The sequence below is a fragment of the Talpa occidentalis genome, unplaced genomic scaffold (assembly GCF_014898055.3).
Source record: "Talpa occidentalis isolate TD23 unplaced genomic scaffold, MPIMG_talOcc4v2.1 talOcc4.16, whole genome shotgun sequence".
NCBI classification, from domain to species: Eukaryota; Metazoa; Chordata; class Mammalia; order Eulipotyphla; family Talpidae; genus Talpa; species Talpa occidentalis.
The window spans coordinates 26172738-26189135 of record NW_023601653.1 but is presented as its reverse complement, the minus strand read 5'-3'; the positions used below and the strand labels follow the sequence as shown (position 1 = coordinate 26189135).

Genomic DNA, 16398 nt, shown 5'->3' with positions numbered 1-16398 from the left:
TGATTGGCTTTCCAGAATTTCCCATTTTGATACCCAATATGCCTAGAAAACAAGCACCGCTGAGCTTCTCTCCTTTCCTCATCTGCAAGGCAGGTTTGCTCTATGCATTGGCAAGAAATTCTCAGACTCCTCAAGGAGATAAAGAATGACTGTGAGAAAAATGAGGTTTAAACTTTGGACCCCTCATTGTGGCAGCCCCTCCCAAGATTCCACAAGAGACCTTAATGCTTCCACACTATCATATGTTTCCTCACAATTTGCCAAAAATAAGGTATTTTCATGCAATCTGTGACGACCATGTCTTAGCACCACTGGTCTTTTCACACTTTTCTGCAGAGGCCTTGGATATATTGTGTTTGGGACAAGGGCATGTTGGTTATAATAACTCCATTCTAATTGTACTTTCAAAGACAGTGTGGAATGTTTCAATAAGCAAGTGAGAAATGACAAACTCTAGATGTGGATATACCTGTCTATTTTTTTGCTATTTGAAAATATAATTACCAAATGAACTGAAAGAACATTCAAATTCATGAGTGAAATAGGAAAAAGTCACCAAAATGAGTGATAAAATAATAGAAGTTAATCTGATATGAAGAAGCTTATCAGATCATATCCAAAAGAGCAATTCATTAAGAAGAAAAAATAAGCTTGAATGGAAGTAATTAGCAACTTTTGGATTGATAAATAATCCAATCAAAAGGAACTATTTCAGCAAAGTGGGAAAAGATGTAAATTTCTTACTGACATGACAAGAAAAACTGACAGAAGAAGATTATTTTAAAAGCTCATCATATACTACAACTAATATAAGGACATCAGTAATGAAGTATTTAAAGAGTATACTCAATTCAAAGAGCATTAATAGTAAGATAAATCACTGAACAAAAACTTAGAACTTACAGCTTATATATGACAGTAGTTTTTAAAAATGTAACTATAATACTAAAATAATCATTTGATTTTCTAAGTATCAAGTTATGAAGTTACAAGAAACTCTTCTAAACTATCCCCCCGCCCCCAAAAAAAAACTTGCACGTTTTAATTAACCCATTTAAAGGAAATTGCTGAATCTCTTTCTAACCTCTTGATGGAAAATATTGTAAAATCAATGTTATATCTGGGGGAATAAGAAAGAGTAAAAAAAGTTAGGAAAAAATATTACATGTTTTCAGTTAATTATTAATAAAAACATGTAACATTTGTATTCTGTTGCATTTGTCAACTTTCGAAAATTTGTGATTTGTATTCTCATTCTAAATGCATATTTGTAGTTGGCCTCTCCAAGACTAAAATTTAGGGCTAAGTAGAATTAGACTCTCACGACCCCTTTTTCTCTCATTCCCATACCCTCTCCATGTGATTGACCTATAACTAGAAACTAATGTTTTTCTCTCAAATTGCATTCCTGGGAATTTGGAAAATTATTTTTATATCTCTAAAAAAAATTCACTGGAGGTTGATAGTAACATCAAAACAAACATCTACTGACTGTTGCTGACAGCCGTGAAAAAACTCCCTGCTGAGAAAGCCAAATTGATTCAAGACAAGACTGCCCTGCACTCTTGGACCTGGAAATGGGAACTCTCCCAACCCCGTCATGTGCCACACCCCATCAGTTCTCTCCCCCGCCCCATATAATCATAGCACTCCTGCCTTTTGTGGAGCCAACTTTTAGGGTGCCAGACATGTCAACTCCCTTGGAGACTACCTCAATAAAAACTCCTTTGTGAAAAGCCATTCTTGTGCTTCAGAATTTGGCTTTCTGGGTAGTGAGCAAAACAACACTTGGTTTGGTCATTTACATATTCACTTTCACACCTATTTCTTATTTGGAAATTTTCTTTAAAAGTCTCATTTTTTCGAAAAATACCTGATGGTCTCACTCATAGCAGGAATCTAGAAAACTTAAATAAGGGACCAGGAAAATGAATAACTATAAGAAAGTGAAAATCAAAATCAAACAAAAACTATGAACCAGAGACACTCTATGGGGGGTGGGAGGTGGGGAGGGGAGGGATTGGGGTCAAAATAAGGGGGTTGCAATTGTATGGGGAATATAAAAATAAATTTATTTAAAAAAAAGTCTCATTTTTCACCTCCCTGTAGTATAAACTTCAGTGCCTTCAAAACCAGTGGATTGAAAAAAGCAAACTTTCACATAGAGATTTGTGTGCTTGTCCCTGATCCTAACCAAGCATTTATCCAAATTGTGCAGAAGGTAAGGAAGGTAGTAGAAAGATTTATTTTAGACTCAGGGAAACACTGTATGAACTTCACTGTGCTGGATGCCTTGCAGTTGGGATACTGACCAACTGGCCATATCCAGGAAGTTCCAAGGATTGCTGCCTGGGTTTGATTAAGTTTTCAGAGTACTTCACAGGACTCAGAAAAATATTTTACTTACGAAAATGCCAGTTTTTAATAAAATTATATAACTCAGGAATAGCCAGATGGAGGAGATACTTCAAGCACAGTTTGGGGAAAGTTTAAGGAATTTCCACATCTTCTCAGTGCACCCAAATCGCCCAGTAATCCCTCGTGTTTCCACGAGGGAACTCTCTGGAAACTCTCTGAGTTCTGTGCTTTTGGGTTTTTAGGAACTTTTCATTACATGGAAAGAATAGATTGATTAATTAGAAACCATTGGTGATTGAACTCAATCTACAGCTTCTGTCTTTTCCTGGGAGGAATATGGGTGCCACTGAATGTTTCAGGCCTCTAATCCCTGAGTGTTGGCTTCATCAGCTACCATTCCACATCCCCAGGTGACCTATGGAATTTATACTCTATTGACATAACAAAAGACACTTTTATTTCTCTAAACACTGGAAATTCCAGGACTTAAAAAGCTTTGTGCTAGGATATGGGGTTGAAGACCAAATATTTCTTTTTTTTTTTTTAATGACAACTTTTTTTTTTTTTTAAGATTTATTTATTTATTTATACAAGCACTGGTACAGTCAGAAGCTCAGGAGGGCAAGAGAATTCACCAGAGCCAGAGCGGGGAGCAGAGCAGGCAGAAGGACCGAAGTATACTGCTGAGGGGAGCAGTGGGCGGCAGGAGAGGTCTGCGCGCCATATGGGACCCTCCTCCGTGAGCCTGGGAGGAACCGGGGATTGAACCGGTGCTGCAGAGGCTGTGGGCAGCTTCGCAACCGAGCACTCAACTGCTGCGCCACCGGGGAGGCCGAGACCAAATATTTCTTATTGTAAATCACATTATCACACTGAGCAATTAAACTTGATTGTTTCAATATTAAAACAGGTGCATTGTTATGATGGGACTTTATTCAAATTTAAGTACTAACATAGCAATTGCATTAGTTTAAAGTTAGATTGTAACAATAACATGCAATGAGCTTATTGAAGAATCTTTATACCTGTGAAATAAAAAAAATACTTTTTGCCAAACAATTTTTTCACCCATGATTTGTTGAATTTCCCCTTTGCAGTCTTGTTGCTTATGTTTATTGAAATGAAATCCAGTTCTATTTAAAACTGTGCTCTTTACATTTGATTCAAAAATCTTCTTCTCCAGACTATAAAAGCTATATTATCCCAAGTATAGTTCATAGATATTCTGATTCACACGTAGTTTGCTTCTATTGGCCAGAAGCAAAATAACTGAGAATAAACATTAAGAAGCTTATTTAGTTATTATCTGACATTAATGTAACATCCAAGTTCATCCAAGCCCCTCCCTAAATTCTATTTATTTATTTATTTATTTATTTAATTTATTTTGCATAGAACTGGGGTGTACGTCAGAGGTGTGGGGGTGAGAGGATTCACCCCAGAGACAGAGTGGGGAGCAGAACAGGTCCCAGTCACTAGACCACCACAGGTTGCTGTCTCAAGAAGCCATAGCAGGGACTCCGCAGACCCTCAGGCAAGCAAGCGCGAAGAGGCAGATTTATTTAGAAAAAGAAAAAGTTTACTGAAAAGAAAAGGAACAGAAATAAAGTGGGATTCCCTGGAAATGGAACCAGGCCTCCTCGGAGGGGCAAGTGAGCGTGTCTCAGGGAATATGTATCTTCTTTCCCTAATTGTTCTAAAGCTCCACCAGTCTCTTTGTGATTGGTTAGTTCTCGGTGGTCTTACTCACTGCCTAAAAGACTCTGTGCCCAGAACTAAGTCTCAGTGTCCCAGCCCTTATCTTTTATCTTTACTGTCCTTATCCAGGAATGTCCTGTTGCCCCTAGTCCTGGGGTGTTTAATTAGCCCCCTTAGGAATTTGTTGCCTTTATCTCTGGAACCTTCCTTAACTCTCCTGAGGTTTTTCCTAGTCTATTCTAACCCAAAGAGCTCTTGCCCTATGCCTCATCAACGCTCTCAGCTACACATACAAAGGTGCCACCCATGGGGAAGAGTAGATTTCCATGACTCAGCAATCAATAACTGGAGAGTGAGTTTTTATGCATTCTTAGTGAGGTTTTCTTACAATCAGCCTTCCATCTTTATGACAGATTATTTTGAAGCTCCCTTCTCTCACATGGCTGGGTTGAATGGGAGAGTAGATAGAGGAAATTCTAGAAACTGCATTCCCTACAGGATTGTCTCTCTGCCTCTTAGAAAAAAGTCCAAGGCTTTCTTTACATTATGGAAGTATTTGGCACTTTCTGATTTCAGCTTTAGGTGTTAGTCATAATTCTGGTCAATAGGAAGAAAAATTCCTCACAACACCCTATTATATCTGCTTCAGTGATTGCATTCTGTTTGGGGACAAAAGGTTGAAGTCATTTATGATGATTAATTTGATGCGTCAATGTGACTGGACCAAAAGAAGCCCCGGAGAACTAGTCAAACCTTATTTTGGGGTATGTCTGAGAGGGTATTTCTGGAATTAATTAGTATTTGAATCTGTAGACCACTGAGTAAAGAACACTTTCATCATGACAAGTGGACATATAAACTTAATAGAACAAAAGTCAGAGAAAGCTTGAATTTGCTCTTGGCACTCTGCTGCACTCTGACATGGGTGTTCTGGTTCCGGAGAAGCTTCATTCCTTCAGACTGGGGTTGAATTACACCACTGACTTTCCTAGTTTTCTATTTTGCAGATGGCATATGGTGGTACTTGTTGGTTTCTGTAGAGTCATATAAATCAATTCCCATAATAAATATTTATCTATCCATCCATCTACCTTTCTTTCTATGTATTTATCTGTCTGTCCATCTTCTATCATCTGTCTAATAAGTTCTCTGGAGAATCCTGACTGATACACCATTTTGTGAGTTGTCAGATACAAAGCTGGGAACCCAAGCAGCAACTATACAGAACAGACAAGACTTATGGTCAGGGAAAATAGCCCAAAGTTCAGGCACTTCCCAAACTTAGGCTCAGCTATATTTCCTTTTCCAATAATTGCCACATTTAGCTCTCCAAATGCAGGTAGTTTATTTCTCCAAAATGAAGGATGTTGCAAGAATTAAAAGGTATTATTATATGTGAAACCTAGAACAGTGTTTTGCAGGTAGTAAGCACTTAATAAATGTTAAATATAGCTTTGCTATGTTTTCCCAACCATCTTATTTCATTAAAAGTACTGACTTTGCAAATGACCCAATTTTCTGTCTCTCTGTTTCCATTTCCTTTGCAATAAACTTCTATAGAAAACTAGAGAATATCTATCTAATCCTTGAATCTGGATGGCCTTGTGACTTGCTTTAGTCAACAGAAAGCAATGGAAGTGATATCGTGTCTGCAAGTTGTATCACTTGCTCATTTAAGTGGGAGGGGGCAGAGAAAGAACAAATTTAAATAGTGCCAGGATTGCTCTTTGTGAGTGAATGATACGGGCATACTGAGTTTATTGTTCCCACAGAAGGTGTCATTTTTTGAAGTGTGGACATTGATTTAGGACCAATTTCAGTTTTTTTCCTTTCGTGTTGGCTTTAATATCTAAACACTCAGTTGAAAGACCACACTGTGTGGTCTGATATATAGAGAAAGACTTGTACCTTTGACACCCAAAAATCCCTCTAGATATATGCTGTAAAAGAACTAATGATAATGAAGACAATACTTCCAGTCTGGTGTATAATACTTTTACTTCCCAGCAGCATACCACCACTTTGGTCAAGTTGAATCACTGCACAAGTTTGCAGCTCTTTCAGAAAAATATTGAAAACAATTGGAAAGACATGATCACATGCAATGGTGAGAAAATAGTACTATTGCCCAATCCTTCTCTGTCAATGCTTAATATCCTTGATCCATCTCCACACTGTGTATTTACTATAAGCCCTTACAGCAAGGGATTTTGTTTCTTTCAGGTTTTTTTTTTTTGTTTGTTTGTTTTTTGTAGCACCAAATAGACACAGTGACTAACAATAAATAATTCTGAAAAGTCATTGAAATATTTATCACATGCCAGACATTTTCTGGATCTGTACTTTCATCCATGTCCCTGGCTTAAAGTAATCTTCAGAGAGTGAGCTGTAACATAGATTGAATTATCACTCTGGTTTTTTCATCAATGTGGTTTGTTGTCTGTAATACTTTACTAACATCTTTTGGAAACTACTTGACCGTTTTAGAGTACTTTTATAGATAGTGACTCAATTTAATGATTCATTTTAATGGTGTCCCCCAAATTACAGATAATGGTTAAGACACATGAGCTCTTTTGTTACACTGAGTGCATTCAAATCCCATTTTCATCTGAAAGTGATGTGACTTTGGACAAATCACCTATCTGTGCTTCAGTTTTCTTGTCTATAATCTACTAGGTAGAGTCATTGAGTGGATTCAGTAAGATAATGTATGACAGCACTGAAAACAGAAGAAACTTGTAAGAGCTAAATAAATGTTATGAATAAGTTATTTCTTACCTACGTATTGGGGTTTGATTATGATGCAAGGATAAACTGAACAATGTTTTTGAGTGGTGTGTTTAGAAAAGCAAGGTTCATAAACATGGGTGCAGGGAGTCTTTTGTGTTTTTAATGGGGTTATGGATTTCTTCCATCAGGTATGAAGACGTATCCACTGGACAGTAAACTCTATTTATTGCTAGACTCAGTTTTAAGGACTTTCTTACATATGCTCCATGAGGGTAAAATGTCTGTCTTGTTTGTCATTGTATTTCTAGTACCTAGCACATACCAAGTACACAATAAATATTTGCTAAATGAATAAACACAAGGAAAAGTTTTAATAGCTATGTCATGAATCTTTAGTTCAGTACATTTTAGGAATCAATTGTGAAAGGAGAAGTGATGTTAATTACAGATCATTCTTATGTCCACATGAAATCAGATTTCTGTCATAAATGTTCATGATGAATGTTGTGTTCACGACAGGAATAAAGTTGCTTTGATCTTTAAAAAAGGGAGAGGTAATCTTTTATAGCTGCAGTTGATTTAGGGATGGTGCCTCCAATTGCTATGAATTCCTTAAAGTTATTAATATTGAAGGCAATTATTAATAATGTTTGATGATGTGATTCTTCTTTTTAAAAAAGGAAGACATAATCATTTATAAAACTTATATAGAGTTCCATGTTTGGATCACCGTTGTCAATAACACAAAGAACTCTCAAAAAGAAAATTGGAAAGGTTGAGTTTACTCATTGTCGAAACTCTGAATCCCCAAACATTATTCTTTGTACAAAGAACCCTTAAATTCTTTGAAGTAATTGATTCCAAATTCATATATCTGCATGTGTGTACATATGTATGTAGGTACATATTTTATGAGCTTTACAAAGCACCAACTCTGGGTCAATGAAATTCAGCAGTTATAGTGCTAATCAGCTTTTGAAATTATCAGAAAGCAAACTTTATCTATATGTCTATCTACTTATTAAGTGATTCATTCATCCCACAAATATCTAGAGTTTCCACTGTGCTGGGCATTATACCAGATGCCAGGGGTATGGCAATCCACAAGGTAATCATAGCCCCTTTTTTCAAGGAGTTTATGATCTGAAGGGAGGTTGAGATGGGTGAGACTGTCCAATGTTTTGGGAAATCTTGCTGTATGTCGACTTCACTAAATCTTCTAAGTATTGGTTTTTATATCATGCTGTTGTCTAAAACTGGTCTTACTAACAGGCTATGTCTATATTGCTAAAAAAAAAAAAAACTAGCTAGAGTATTAGAAATTCAGGCATTATTTGCATACCCACATATGTCTATGGATGCTTTATATAATGTAGAGAAAATATCCCAATGTCTTGAAGTCTATAGGCACAGCTCAGTAAAATGAAATGAAATCAGATCAGTTTGATTTGCCATGATGGAATGGTGCATTTGTAAATTGGTGTAATCCATCTCTAACCAAGTTCTTCAGAGACAATCTTGAATTCTTAAAAATCCCCTGAATGCTTGATTTTGCATTTAGATCTTAGTATTGTCTTAAAGGGTAGTGGAGGTTCACATCATCATTAGAGTTCCTCATTGATTACATGATTGAAGAAGCACAATAGTCTGTTATTCTTTCCAAAGTCAATTGTAATTTAAGCTCATTATCTCCCTGAGGATGCCCTATTTCAAATGGAAATGAATCAAAATGTAACTGTACCAATAGAAAAGTTTATATATATATATATATATTGAACCATGCATTCGCCTTCAAAATCATAATGGTAAAGAGTTTAGAAGAACATGGTCATCAACCTGTCCAGGGGAAAGAACTAAAATTCATTCACCAGGATTACTGATACATAGTCACAACAGAATTCACCCTTGACTTTTAAATATTGATTTGTTGATGGCATCAGAGATTGAGCTTCATGTAGAAGTAGAACAAAGTCTCTATTTTAATGTGATTTTTGAGCATGTCAGTGGCTCTAATGTGATCATTAATAAAAAGTCAACACTAAGTTGTGGTATTTTTTTTCCCTTTTCCTCTGGCTTCAGTGAACCCTAGAGAACCACAAGGGGCCCCTCTAAGCTGAGGGATGGCTATTTTGGATTAAACCTCTAGGGCAAAGCTTAAATTTTGGTAACCAGATTTTACTGAAGAAGACTGGCCATGTGACTGGTCATTTGTACCTAGGACCTCTGTGACCTGTAATCTGTCCTTACATACCTTAGGTGTGATACACTGTCCCTTTACTTTCATAAACAACTTGACATACATTTATTCACACTTAACATTATGCAAACAGAGCATGAGATACAGACTTTTAGAAAACACAAATGTAAGTTATCTGCTCATTTGATAGTTGCTGCTGTAATACTATGACAATATTTATATTGATATGAAACACATGTTAAATATTAACCAAACACAGCTAGGTGAAAACATACCTTAAGCTCCAAATTTATACAATGTATTGAAATGTGTTGAAGTGCCCATATTCTCATGACAAGGGTGCAACCATTTCCCTTCTTGAGAATCTGTGGCATCGCCTGAATAGCTTTATTTCTTTGTTAAATGGTAACTAAAATATATGTTATATTAAATTTTTCTTATAAAAATGAGAACTACTGCTTTCAAACTGAATAATACTCACGTAGTCTCCATTCATTCCCTCATGCTTGTCTCTTTTGTAAACCTATTTTACATAACATTCAGGGTCCTACCCCCTTCTCCCTCCCACCTCCCACCAGTTCTCACTTGTAAAAAATGATATGTTTTCAAGGATGGGGATCTGTTGTCACAACAGGTCAATGCTGAAATTGGTTTACCTCCTCCTCCTTTCCTTGCTGTTTGTTTTCTGCTGGGTGATTATAAAGAGCAGGCATAACTTGGTGTTAACAAAAGTACCACCCAACGGGGGAAATTAAAATATGCTGAGTAGTTCCAATTGGTTTCATTTTATTTTCAAGAAGACGGGGTCTAAACTGATAAATATTTAATTTGGAGGACTACTTTAAGTGTAAAATATATTGTATCTTAACGATTCAAATTCTGCATTTCAGAAGAAAATATTCAAATTTGCCAGTTTTAGCGATCTATCAAGAATGTTTCAACTGGATATTGTTTTTTTATTTTTTTCCAGTATGTGTGTGCTTAGGGGATTTAAGAGCCCAAATAATTATTGCTTCTTAGTCACTCCATAGAGCAAAACAAGATTTATGTGCTTCGATTTTATCATAATCCAAAAATTATAATCTGTATGGGTAACACTATCAGATCATTTTCTAGTAAATGATACTTTCTGAAAGATGATAGCTCACTGACTATTTAGCTAGATTAATATGTGTAATGAAGTAAGTATATTTCCCTCAAGAAGCAGCAGCAAGTTTTCATTCATAATATTAATATCACTGGTTTCCATATGCCTAATTTTCAGAAAATTAACACTTTTGATCTCAGATTGCCAAAAATACCTGATTTATATTTGGAAAAACTCATTTAAACCTTGTATGACATATATATTTATTTATATATGCACATACATTATAATCTTGCTTTTAAGCCCTAAGCTTTAAAATATCAGATAGACTTCTATGACAGCATGTCAATGTAAATAGAAAGAGTTTAGATTTCTTCAGAGTTTATCAATCAAAAATATAAAACTTAACAAAAAATATTGAGAGCAGGGTTATATATAAATCATATGCGCTCAGTTCATGAAGTTAGGTGCCTGCTAATATTCTCTTACCAGATTCATAACACTGGGTAAGAAAAGGCCTAAGTTTGTAACAAATACACTCTGATAATATATACTTTGTGGAATAAATATACATTATATTCTATTAGAATTAATAATAATAGATACAAGCAATACTTAAACTAAAAAAAAAATACAGTACTAGATTTCTCTAGCTTTGCTTCTAACAAACTAAAAGTTGAGCTGAAATCACCCCACTCTATTAATGCATAATAAAATTCATGGAAACAAAAAATAAAAAGCCAATTGCTTCTAGAATCTGAAGAGTATAAATACCATAACTTGCCATTCTGTGTGTGGAGGGGGGTGGATAGAGTTTGACTTTGCAAGTGACTGGAGTTCTAATTCAGACAACTCAGCAAAATGGAGGTGGAAAAGGGTGGGTTGAGGGGCGATGTGTGGGTTTCTTTTAAGTGGTGACACCCTTGAACTGATGCAGTTTGAACTATAGTCTAATGAGGGATTATTAATCTCTGGAAAAACTATAGACCAAGGATTCACTTAATCCTGGCCCTGGTGATTTCTTTGAAAGTCATAGACTTTATACATCCTGTACTGTTTCAGTGTGTAGACTGGCAAACCGCTACCTTTACACACGAAGAATCCTCACTGCATGAATGGAAGGTCTGTGTGTGTAAAGAGTATGGGAAAAGTGGGGGTTCAGACTCAGAGAAAGAAGGTGTCAAGTTGCCTTGGTAAAGAATTTATACACCACGTGTTCACAGCTTCTTGACAGGTATAATTATCAGTGTGGGTTTTTTTTTTTTCCTCCTTTTACTATGTGCTGGGATTCTGAAGCACGACTTCAAATTTGTGACTATCAGATGTTTGATCAAGTAGCTTTTCTTCAAGGACCTGAAAGGGGAGAAGAGATTGCAGAGAAATCGGTGATTAGTATTCATTTGTCAACTACAATATGCTAAAAATATCAAAAGAGCATGTGCTGTGTGAGAACAGCAAGGATTATTTTGGGCGCTATCATTCATGCACCATCTTCCACATATGAAAAAAAAAATGTTTGATTTTTGCAAAGGAAGTAATTATCAAATGAGGATGCAAAAGATACAGTTATTCCTAAAATGAAATAAAGAACATTAGTTTGGAAACATTTCAAATGTAAAAACATTCCTTCCTTCCAATTCCAGATGACTTTTTTTTCCTGCACGAAGTCAAAAAATAGATACTCCTTATATTTTGAATGGAGGGTGAGTCTTAGTGTCTTTATTGAGGTACAAACCAGCAAAGCCTCCCTTTGATAGACTGAAAGCACCTTTCTCCCTTCTCTGAAGCAGATATTAGGCCCATTTCTCCTCCCACAAGGTCACCTGAGTAGAGCAGAGTACTTTGCTACCCTTAAGGTCAGACCAAGGGGAGCAAATATTCCCCCAGGGGGCTGCAAACATTCCCTGCAAACCTGTCACTCTCCCTCCATCAAGGAGTCATTTCCTTCAGAAAGAACAGTGGTTTTCAATCTTTGTTTTTAAAGATGCAGATGTTTTTATTTCCATGGATGCAGAACATCATATAGAAGACAGATTCTAACAAGTTGTTCTGTCTACTGTGTAAGTAGATGAACCTTATAATCTGTCTGGCTACTATGCCTTCAAGAGATGTGCCCTCAAGCCCGGGAGGGCCCACAGGGTGGAACTGAAAGCCACAAATTAGGCCATTGTTTTTCCTCCCTAATCACCCAGACATCACATATGAGAGTTATCTAGCATTAACATTTTAACTGCTACACCACTAGCATTGATACTACTATTAGCTAGAATTTATTGAGCACTTACTAACCGCCCCCTATTTTGCTGAGTCTTACATACTTCTTTCTTGTTTAATTTCCACAAGAATTCTTTTACTGGATCTTATATTGAATAAATTCCCAAAGTTTATTTGCTTATCCAGTAACAGAGATTTGGTGACTGAGTTTTGAATGAGTTAATTTATGATAGAGTTACTTGTCCGCATGGAATGGTACTCAGGGCAGGTGAATTTTAGTGAGTCTTGGAGGTCTTTGTCTACCCAGAGGGAAAGCTGCTTGAGGGATGTGCTGACAGCTGAGAGGGCACCGGCATCCAATATAGGGGTCATAGAAACACTCATCTGCTCCAAATGTTCTCATTATCTCCCTCAGTCTCATAATTTAAAATCCAACAGGTTAGTGATTCTTTCTTTAATTTATTCTAAAAGTAAAAGCCTCTTTCCCATATTAGTATAAATTTTATTGATCAAATTGTTTTGCTACCTATTAAATGAACCATTGTGATGGGCAGAATAATCATCCTCCAAATATGCCCACCTCTTAATTTCTGGAAACTGTGAAAAGGTTAGATTTCAAGGTAAAGGGGAATTAAGGTATTAAGGTTGTGGATGGAATTTTTTTTGGGGGGTGTGGGGATTAGAGGATTCACCAGAGACAGGGTGGGGAACAGAACAGGAGGATCTACTGAAATACACTGCTGAGGGGAGCAGTGGGCCAGGCAGGAGGGGTCTGCTGCACCATGTGGGTCAGTTCCCTGGCCTGCCAGGGGATCAAACTGGTGCAGTGCTACAGTGGCTGGAGATAGCTTGAAAGCCCTGTCTTTAACCCCTGTGCCACCAGGGAGGTCCTGTGGATGGAATTAAGGTTGCTAAACAGCTCATACTGAAATAGAGAGAGTATCCTAGATTATGAAATTATGTAAAAGGCAATTAAAGGTGGAAGAGAGAGAAAGGAAAGCATGAAGAAAAGGGCTGTGATGATGGAAGCAGAGGTCAGAGAAGGCAATGTGAGGGCTCACCTGCCATGACTGACTTTGAAAATGGAATGACAAGGCAACAAATGTGGGCAGCCTTTAGAAGCTGGAAATGGCAAAGAAATAAATTTTCCCTTAGAGACACCTAATGCCTAGTGAGACTGCTGTATTTCTGCCCTACAGAATAAGGTAATAGATTAGTGTTCTTTTAAATGACTAAATTGGTGGTAATGTTTTAGCACAGTAATAGGAAACAAATACAGCTGTGATGATGAAGTGCTTTGACTTATGTGGTACTGTTTTGGAGGTGAGCGGTGATGGTGAGAAGGTAACTACGACTTTATGCAGTATGAGAATGAATTCTTGAAAGCTTATGTGAATGTGTCTATAAAGCAAGGCAGGAGAATTTAAGGACAGTTTCCATTAAATAATGAAGCAAAGTTAGGCAGTGATAAAGAGAAAAAGGTTTGGAAGCCCATATTTATGGGCTTGAATTACAGCAGTGAAATGACGTGCAGATTTTTAAAAAAATCCTACATGCCTCAGTTTTTTCTTTAAAAAGTGATTAAAGTAGTAGCTAATCTTCATAGGATTACTGTGAAGATTGAGTCGTTTAATATATACAAAGCACTTAGGAGAGTCCTTGGCATGCCCTAATCGCTTAATAAATTTTATCCAGCGTTGTGATTATTATTTCTAGTTCAGCTTTCTGGCTTTGAGTTCAGTTTTATCAGTCATCTTTTGGGACTCAGTCCTTTCAGCAAACTGGGCTCAGAATTCTGGCACTGGGTCCCTGAAGTGTTGCAGCGGTAGTGGAAGGTATAGAACAGTCAGTAGTGGACAAAATAAGTGCAGGAAGGAATACAAAGTCAGTGAGGCCACTGGCAAATGCCAGCTACTTTATAAGATGCAGTATGATTTCAAATGTGAATCTACCCTAGCTCCAGCAATTGGAGGTCAGAGAAGTTAAACCTGCTTTTGTTCTAGACTTCCCCAGAATGTTGACATTTCAGAACTTATACCTCTTCCTTCATACTTTTATTCTTTGGAAATTTGGGTAAAATATGGGTATACATGAAATCACACTTTAAAAATTGAGACGCTTACAGTTCTATAAATGAAACTTTTTTTTCTCAAATCATGTGTGTAGCATGAAAAAGCTGTATCTGTTATAGAGCAGCCCCGATATTGAACGGGTTCCTGGCTGTGGGTCCTCACCCGCGCGCTTAAAGGGACTTATTAATACTCCACTACAGGCACACACAAAAGGTTAATAAAAGGTTTATTTACAAGGGAAAAGGAAATAAGGAAAATGTACAACTCAGGGAGAAAATAGGGAAATAAAGTCTTTAATGCGTCCTACCCGATCCGACGACCTGGAAACCCAAAGTCACTCTCAGAGCTGGCTGGACGCTGCGAGCTGGCGGAGAGCCAAAATGGGGATCCCCCAAAGCCCACATGTCTGCTTTTATATCAACCTGGCTGCTTAACCCCACCCTCAGGTCTCAGCCACCTTCCCTTTGGTGGTGATGGGATTTGGAGTTCCCAGTGGCTTTGACTTTGGCCTGGGGTGGGTGTGGAGTCCACAAAGCCTGTATGGAATTAGCTTTAGGACATCCTTTTCCCCCTAACATATCCATATTCTGTTTATATGGATGTAATGTAGTTGAACTGTAATCATGTCTTTTATATTTCAAAACAATGTAATTTAGTCTTCCTGATTATCAAACATGGAAGTTATGGAAAAAAGACCATTGATTTTTACTTCAGAAGACTTTGAAATTAAAAGTAGATAGGAAAGATATTTTCCACACACTACGTGCACGCATTTGTATTTGCCATTTGCTAGTTATTCCATAACTTACACTGGTGCAGATAAAAAAATTTTCTAATTTAGAGAATCAAAATTGTATTCCATATGACAATGAATAAGACATTATCTGAAAACTACTTTGCTTTATTCTTTGCTTGACTTACCACACTTAAAAAAAACTGAGCAGAAGTCTGTTCAAAGTAAATAGGATGAACTCATTTCAAATCTCTTCTCAAAAGAGACCATAGAATGAGTTAGCCAGTGTAACAAATTCTATTTAATCCTTAAAAATCCAATTAATTAAAAGTTGAACAAGAGCTAATGTGGGTATCTTTGACTGAATTCACCATAAAATCGACATGGATGACATGATTGGGTTGTATTTTGCTTGTACTTGAAATGGTCACTAAAATTTCTTCTCAAGGGTCTATGATCCTGTGTATTTTAAGTGCTGTCTTGGTGGACACAATTATAAATTTCATGTTCGCTTAAAGAGAGCTTTCCCATGCCCTGCACAAGAAAAGATATTGATTGTAGTGCTTATTATTAAAAATGTTAGTAGTTGGTTATAAAACAATAAAAAATTCTGAAGTGATTTAATGAAGACAGATGGGACAGAGGAATGGAATTGAGTATATGATCCAGCAAATATTTATGGCTAAGTTGCATATTCTCAAAGCTGATTGAATGAGTACAATGTTGGAGGCTTTTAGCAAGACTGCAGAAGTCTCAATGGTAATGTATTTTTTTTCTAAACACCTCAGGACAATTTCACTATGGGCCCATTTGGTAAATCAATTAGTACAACTGTCATAATCAGTATTATTGAAGATAGAAGGAAAAAATGAGTCAGTGTAAGAGTGTCAACGTCTGACTAAAAAATAGTGGAATATTATTATTATTTGCAAAAGGGCCTTTGAAAGTATTCAGAAAGTACCAATGTAGAGTATCTTTCCATTTGGAATGGAGAGGAGAGAATGTGAACAAAATGCTTTTTGCATATCCATCCATATCACTTCATCTCAACTATGTTATCCTAACCCAAGCCATTATATCTCTTGCTATATAATAACCTCTTAATTGGTCTCTGTTTCCACTCTTACTCCAATAATTTATTCTCTCTAAAGCAGTCAGAATGATCTTTTTAATACATAAATCATATCATGTTACTCCCTTGCTCAAAAGCCTGCCATGACCTCCATTTCAATAAAATCTAACTTCCCTCAGTGGTTTACAAAGCTTTCTGTGACCTGGCCCCCATCTATTTCACTGTTCCTCTCAC

At 36.7% G+C, this 16398-nt stretch overlaps 1 protein-coding gene across 3 annotated transcripts in view; it reads left to right on the top strand.

Moving 5' to 3' along the window:
• METTL25 (methyltransferase like 25) overlaps positions 1-16398 on the top strand; it is a 148783-nt gene that overhangs the window by 23632 nt on the left and 108753 nt on the right. The window lies entirely within an intron of this gene.